Source organism: Opisthorchis viverrini (assembly GCF_000715545.1).
Source record: "Opisthorchis viverrini unplaced genomic scaffold opera_v5_9, whole genome shotgun sequence".
Classification (NCBI taxonomy): domain Eukaryota; kingdom Metazoa; phylum Platyhelminthes; class Trematoda; order Opisthorchiida; family Opisthorchiidae; genus Opisthorchis; species Opisthorchis viverrini.
The window spans coordinates 2239322-2247523 of NW_008751665.1; the positions used below are offsets into that span (position 1 = coordinate 2239322).

Genomic DNA, 8202 nt, shown 5'->3' on the forward strand with positions numbered 1-8202 from the left:
GACTGATGCTGAAGGTCGAGTTGCATTGGTATGATGGGCCTTTGTATTCGATCGGTCCATCTTATAGGTGCTCAACTTTTGGAAATTGTTGGTTCATTCATCGGCTCTGGAGATTTTGGTTTTTGAGCTAACCCAAATGTGTCCAGAAGAATCTCCAGTGGAAGAACAGGGTCGACTGTAGGTGCCGCTGGAAGATAGGAAGCGCGTAGCTGATTGGCATGACGGACTCAGACAGAGTAGCCTACATTTACCCCACAGACAACTCTTCCGGCACGGCGCACAATTATGCCCTGTGTCCACTCTTCCGCGCCACCCCGGTAGTCTTCCGCTAGCACAGATTGGCCGGGTATAAATATGTTATTCAAAGCACCGTGATGTCGGTTGAACTGAACTCCCATATTTATGTTTCTGCCGGTTGGCGAATGTGGTGTTGGACGGATGACATCAACGGGTAAGCGGATCTTCCGGTTCATAAGTACCTCCGCCGGGAACTTTCCATATGGAGCGTTAACGTTTGGTGTCGCCCTATAACTCAGCAGAAATGTTTTGATGATTTCATGTGTGGTCCCCTCCTCCTTGAGTTTTTTGGGGGACAGTCAGTGAGATAAGTTTCTGAGAACTGTAGATTGTTGAATGATACGTTAGAGGCTAACTCGCCGGTCAGTAGTAGTGTACTGTCAGATGTACTTTGGGCCCGAAGATTCTTGAGTGACACAAGAGGTTTTTCTATCAACTCCCAATTGGAACGTGAGATCGACGTAATATCTGAGGCTGTCGAGCTGCAGACGGACTGGAACTTTGCTGATGGAAACTGTAAGGTATTACCTTCGAGACTCAAATTCAACTTGGAATGTTGCAAACACAGATCTGGACTGCGGACGTTTCTTGTTCGGCTGTTTTTGACTGTATTGCTGAGTGGACTGTCGAAGCTCTTTTGGTTTTTGGGTGCGGTGGGTTTTGGGTACAGCAGAAACCTTCCTTCTGGCCCCACCGATGACACTCTGGCACTGGTGCTTCTTGAACGGACAGTGCATAAAGCCACTCGCCACAAGACCAACATGGTGTTGGCGGTTTTTTCTCATGCGTAACAGTGGTTCGTTCCAATGCCATGAGCCCACTGGGATTGGTAGGTCGTGACGTCTGCTGTACCAATGCGGTATCATGCTTAAGGTTACGCGAACGTTGGCATTAGGTAGTGAGTAGATTCACTGTAATATCCTCCTCATGCTCGAGCTTGGAAAGCAGTCGAGTGCGAATATCTGATTCCTGCGGAGACTGAAGACCAGCAACGAAAATTAGACACCTGAATTGATCCTCTGTAAGTGACTGCAATTGAAATTTTTCACACTCGCGGTTGACGACACCAACAAAAGTGACGTAATAGTCGGCGTCGCGCTTAGCCAATTTGAGACAATTGTATCGAACATTAAAAAGTGAATGTTGATCACCGAAAATTTCACGGAGTTGTTCCACTGTTTGTGCAAAGTTTAGATCCTTTGGACGTTTGGGGAGAATAAAGTTATTGAACCGATCGTGCCCGAGGGTTCCGAGTTTCCGGACCAAGAGACGGAATTTTTACGCATCATCTTTGTCGGTAAACTCGTTCTGAAAATTATCTTCCCAGCGACTGTACCATGAATCGAATGTGAGACCAGATGCTGGTTCTTATAGGAATTCCGTAGCAGTTGCTGCGATAGAATCGGCAAAGGATAATGAACTACTAATTTGAGAAGGAACCGATGGCTGAAGACTGATAGCTTGGGTAAGAGACTGAATAAGTAGCAATTGCGATTGTTCGAACTGAGCATGTTGCTGTTGAAGGATTGCTTTCAAATCCTCAGCTGAAACTGATATGTTTGTGTTCGCGTTGGGTTCCCGTCGCCAGTGTTATATCCTCTCTGCTGATATATCAGTCAGACACGTTAGATCACCGTAATGGAGAAGACAAACAACTTTGAGGAAGTTATACTCCAAACAGCTGGATGGTTCCGTGGTATGGAATTCAACTGAGCCAGCATATAAAAGGAGCCAACAGTCCAATAGGATGCCAGTGAGGGGCTGAAATATAGAAAGAAAGTTTCAGTATACAAGACAAATCGTTAGTGAATTGGATTTGCTCGTTTGGAGGTAGCCCTCCTAACGCGAGTATACGCGTCAACCATTGCTACACAAACAACCTCATACAGGTAGGGTTTTCGAATCACGCTAGCTCTCAGTATTTTGAACTATATTGTCACGGGTACGCCGAAGATGCTGGGAAGCGTTGGCGTCACACGCGGTCTGTATCAGGTTGGGTAATGCTTAGAGGTCTGACGAACAATCTTTTTGCCCTCCAGGACAGTGGTTGGGACATGTATGACGAGGCGTTCTTTGGAAATATTCAAGCATCTGCATTTCCTACCAAAGATCGCCGCCTTGCGGTTAGGCTCCTGAGCTAAAGAATTTGACTGAGGACCTCAGTCTTCCTCCTAATTAGGTGGCTGTGTCCCTGCCCACATGCACCCATGATAACTACGTCTAACGATAAGCCCATGCCCCGTGGGACTTCGCGTGCTGCCATCAGCCGGTTCTCCTTACACGCCCCATACAGCGAGGCGGGTAAGCGAGAACATGTTATTGACGGTGCCTCCCCCTTTCTATTCCACATATTATTTCTTCCCCACTGCCCCAGGATTAACCCCTCGTAGGATGCGTGCCTGGGACTGATGATTCCGTTTGTATCGAATCGGTTTTGCGTCAAACTTCCACTCGTTACATGACGCCGACATCCTCATGTATGTCTAAATCGATGTTTAAACCTCTATACGACCGAGTTCAATGTCCGCACTCTGGTATAAGCAGAACAATAAGCTGCCCTCGCTCTCACAAAGGACTTGCTGGGCACTGATGTTTGATGTGCCTCAGAAACAAGAATTTAAGATGCAGTTGCAGTGGTTGAGGCAGTCGCCCCATCACTCTCTATCCGCTTCCGACTGCGCACCAATATTTATTGAGAGGCTGCTACGGCAGGATGTGCAGGGGTTGGTATCGTTCCTGATAGAAGTAGCTTTGCTCAACTCAAAACCTGGCGATGGTCGCCTCACTGCGGTTTGCCTGGCGATGCACGTTAGTCTCACAAGCGGGAAGTTGATTAATGTCTGCCATTTAGGCTTACTATCCGACTCTCTTTAGCTCCAACTCCACCACAGATGCACTGAATGCCCTGTTGTGGCGAACTAAACGCTCAGATTTCGTTGTTGTTGCCGGAGATCTGAAGCAAAAGTAGGTAGGCTTAGAGCATCTCAGTCTCAAAAAAGTGATCAACGTGAACTAGAGTTGGTTCATACGAATAGTCGTGGGGAATTTCTACAGCTGTGCCTTGATCGCAAGCTTTTTATATGCGGCACTAAATTTCGAAATAGCCGAAAGTCTAGCCACCTGATATCCTCGAAAAGAGTGCAGGCCACGAACTCGGACCAGTCGTCCCGCCATCAGTTACCGATGGCGCGGATCAATAACTGTCGTTCGTTTGGAAAATATTCGTGGATTCTGAACATGCACTCGTTCGGAGTTGCTTCCACCTTTGTTTTCCGGAGCCTCGTGGTGTGTGGGAATATTCGCCTGGCAACTGAAAGATTGACAGATCTGGACGTTAGACGAAATTAGCAGTACCGATTTTCAGAGTCTTCTCCAATTACTCAACCATCAGATGTGAACTCACAGTGAGATAAGACCGCCTTCTTTTTGCACAGCGCTTGGAGCTTTGCTTGTGGCACGGCACCGCTAGCGGCACTGAAGCAATGAACATCAGAACGAACAGCGGCACTGGTTAGGTCTCCGGGAAAAATCCAAGCCGCTGTACACTACTTGACGCGACGAAGTATTTAAACTTCAAATAAAAGTGAGCCTCTGAACCTACTATGAAGAATGGTGGGCCCAGAAACCAATGAAATTGGAGAGGCCCAAAAAATAAGGAATGCCCGAAAATTATTTTATTTGATCCGTCCGATCCGCCTCCGGAAGCCACTGGGCAAATTCACAAAAGATTAGAAGGGAACGATCATCTTGAACAAAGAAGGACGCTTTGACTAGTGGACCGAATAATTTGAACCACATTTAGTGTGCCAGCAGCTACCACTGACCCGGAGCCCAAAGCTGGCGCTAAACGCTGGACGGTAACGTGGAGCCTCCTACGAGCTTGCAGTTTAACCACCGTGAATGTTCTTTCAAACCCCACAGAGCGTCTAGCCCGAATGACCTTCCACTAGAATTGCTCGAAGTTGGGTTGAATTCCTCAATAACTGCTGATCCAATCTATCTGCCTGCACTTTGAATAAAGAAGTCTGTCCCAGAGAACTTGGGAGAGCCGGTAATAGTGCCCATTTTCGAAAAGGGGCGCGTAGTGGGTGTGGTAACCACAGGAGGCTCAGCTTGACCCCGGTCCTAACGAGACTGTTGGAGTCACTTGTGCTCGTTCGACACCGACTCAAGAGCAGCGGACAGAATTCCGGACTGAATGGGGTTGCATAGACCAAATGTTTTGACTTCCTCAGGTGCTACAGCGCGATACGTATAAGCGACTCACAATTCTAGCATTCCTGGGTTTACAAGGCGCAATTGACTCGGTTGATCGCTCTGTTTCCTTTGATGCGCTTGCCCAACAAGGAATGCTCGCGACCTTTTTAACATTATAAGCTCGTTGTGTTCTCAAACTTCCTGGCGTGTGAGAGTGTACGGAGAGCTCCCCAAAAGTTTCCGTACACAAAGCGGTGTACGCCAGGGATGCCCACAATCTGTATTTCTATCTAATTTCTTGACCGAATCAAAACCCTGGTGTTCAAATAGCTCTTGACGAACACCTTGCCATTCTTGTCGTATTCGAAAAGGGGGGGCACAGGTGACTTTGGAGGAGCCAACCTTTAATATGTGCTTTGCACCCACAAAGTGTAAGATCACGCTCATGGACATGCAGTCACTGAACACGCCACTTACAATCCAAGAAGAGTTACCGGAATTTGTGGAGCGTTTTACTCGTCATTCGTATGAATTCTGTAGTGGTCTGGCTACCCAGTAAGTTAGTTTACCAGGAGTGTGTGGCAAAGAAATAAAAATGATTACGCTAGGTTGGGTATACAAAAATAAAGAGACCAGACGGAACAGACTCACTAACAATTGTTCTCTTTAAAATAGTTCGTCGTTGGCCCAGGTCAGCGAATGAACAATAATCCAATTATGTTGGTCCAGAGGCCTTCTTCTGAACAGTTCCCACATAAATAGATTCCGAAGATGTCTGAAATGTTTTGGTACCAGAGTTAGTACATGAGACTCGCGAATGATCGCTGCAAGCGCGAGCGAAATCAGAAGAGAGAGTCGAAGCACGTGACCACGCTTGTATTCTGTGAAATTGTACAAGTGCGCGTTTTTGTAGTTTTCCGTATTCAAACAAAAAACGATTATGCAATTGATGAAATACGTAATGTTATAATGGAAGTAAAGTAAAGGTACAGAACGCCACAGTTCTAACTGTAGTGTGACCGATTATGTAAATGTAAGATTTTGTAAGGCCCGGGTCGTATTTGCTAATATGGGACGCCTATGGCACGAGAGAAGTATATCCATGGATCTCAAGAGACGAGATTGTGCTGTTTTGTTGTATGGCTGTGTGTTGTGACCTACTGAACAATCCTGTGAAACCTCATCGGTGGTGGCTCCCAGCTCTGCCCTCTATGGTATGTCAAAATGTAGCGCAGCTTCAAACAGCCGTTAAGGGGGACAAAGGAAGAAGGAGATGGTATTTATAGGACAATCACAGAATGCTCCACAATTTCGTGCTAGAATCTCTGAGAGGGGGCGACTGGCGTCATGCCAAAGATGCTCGATCTAGATTGGCTAACACTCTGACCAATCCTGGTGTGCACTCGTTTGGTGCGTAGTCCCCTTGTGTCACGTACGTCCACTGGATTGTTACGAGCGTCTGGCATCCGGACACTGTGAGACTTGGCCTGTCCGCGCAGCGTAATTGAGATGTCTTCAGGTGTTCTACGGTCGTTGTCTCAGAACCATAGCCCATGTTGATTGGTGTCGGAGAGTCCGTAACGTGACTATTAGAAACCGAGTTTTCGGTTGTGCAACAGGAACTTCCATTAGCGAGTGTCCAGCACCGGAAGCTGTGTTGGTTAGGCTATGTATAGCATATGCCGAACAATCGCTCGCTGTTTTCCATATCTAACTCAGAGTGGCGGAAGTAGTGAATTGACCATCCTTTAATCTGGCATATGGAGATGAAAGAGACTATGAAACGTCTGGATGTTGTCGTTGCTACCTGCCTTCCAGGATGGGGACCGCATCACCCTCACTGAACCTGGTTGGAGACGCTGCTAGATATGGTTTTCAAGCAGTGTCTGTTGTGTACAAGAACGTTCTTGTCAGTTTCCATATAAACTGTAAATATCCAGTTTGTCTGAATGTTTAATTGGAGTGATGGAAGGGTGGGTACCTCAGAATGGTAGCAGACCAGTAACGAGCCCACCTCTTATCCACTTTTACCCTTTTATTCGCAATGAGACTGTCAAATCAACCATGGTTATACGGCAGCGAAGTATCCATGCTGAACACCGATGTTGTGACTTCGATGGTGACGATGATGGTGAGGCGACGGAAACCTATTTTGGCGCAGCCAAACCGGGAAATAGTCTATCTTTATTTCTGACGTGCGTGAACTAAGGGACGTGAATGAAAAGTTTAAATACTAGCTCGACGACATGGATCGAAAATTCATCAAACAACTCAGCATGAACAGTGTTTTAACAACCGGAGTCTGCCGTCAATCTTCATACACCTCGGAGACTGGTGCCAACAACAGGCTATTTTCTGTAGTTATGCAGTTGGCCCTCTACTTGATTGAATACCCGTTGATGGTCGCCTTCGCGCCGTTCATTTGGCAACGTCTGAGAGAATATAGAAAAAGGTCCATTGCACCCTTTTCATAATGTCCGTTTACGTCCAAACGGATTGTAGTCCCGTGTCTGACAAAGACAGCTTTTAAAACCCTCTAGGTGCTCTTCTACAAAAGATCCTATACGGTTATGGTTGTTGGTTTGGTAGGTACACGAAGCACTGCTGAGGCCCAATTGGTTGGTCGTCTTGGGTTAGATATGATGCGCACGCAGAACGGGGATCACTTATTTCAGGTGCGTGCCGACCACAGACTGTTCCTTTGCAGCACCGATTTATGGGACAGCGGAGATCAATTGACGATGTGGTACCAGATCAATGAACCAGTCCCGAATCCGAATTGATCGCATCGCCGTCAGTTAGCGGTGGCGAGGGTCAATCACCGTCTACCGCTGCTTCTGTAATACCAGCGTGGACTCCGACCATGCACTTGTACCTTGCTGCTTTTCACTGCGCTTCTTAGGCCTACTCAAAACGTGCACACCTCGCTTAGCCATTGAGAAGCTAGGGGACCCAGAAACCAAAAGAAACGCTCAGATCCAGCCCGTCGAACTCCTGCCAGACAGTCTGATGTCGGATATAAACGGTCACTGGGCAAAGATATTCAAAGCGCTGCTTAGAGCCGGGACCTCGGTTTGCGGTACAACCCATCCAACCACATCCAGGAATAGGATCTCTGGAAGTACCGTGGCTTTGCTTGAGGCCCGGCGACAGATTCCGTCACGAAGAGACTGGACCTTACCGTCGGGTGACGGTTTGCGCACCTCAGCGATCCATCGAGCTATACTGGAGAGTGTCCCGCGACACTCACACAGTCTCTCATACCAGGTTGGTCAATGGTTAGAAGTCTGACGAACACAGTCTCCAGGCCCTCCAGGTTGGGACTTGGAACGTGTGGCGACTTGTTCTGTAGAAATGGTAATGCATTTGCATTTCCCGCCAAACACCGCTGCCTTGGGGTTAGGCCTTTGAGCCAAAGGCTTTGGTTGGGGACCCTAACCGTCCTTTTGTCTAGATATGGGTGCCCTGGCAGTATCCCAGCCCACGTACAACCATGAATTGCGCATACACAAATAAAATCATGCCACATCGCCCGTCGTGTGGTGCCATCAGCCGGGTCGCCTTACTTGCATACAGCAGGGCGGGTAAGCGAAAACAGGCTACTTCTGACGCGTCATGCATCGTTTTGCGTGCAGCATCTGCTCGTCACATGGTGCCGACATCTTCAGGAATCTCCAAATCAGTCCTCAAGCCTCGGCACCCCGTCTT

The 8202-nt window shown here is 47.7% G+C and overlaps 1 protein-coding gene across 1 annotated transcript in view; it reads left to right on the forward strand.

Annotated features, from left to right (window-relative positions):
• T265_00896 (hypothetical protein) overlaps window positions 1-8202 on the forward strand; it is a gene marked incomplete at both ends in the record, with an annotated part of 39295 nt that overhangs the window by 9152 nt on the left and 21941 nt on the right. Inside the window, 3 exons of the mRNA XM_009164791.1 lie at window positions 68-177; window positions 2477-2598; window positions 7397-7761. The remainder of the gene's footprint in view (window positions 1-67; window positions 178-2476; window positions 2599-7396; window positions 7762-8202) is intronic.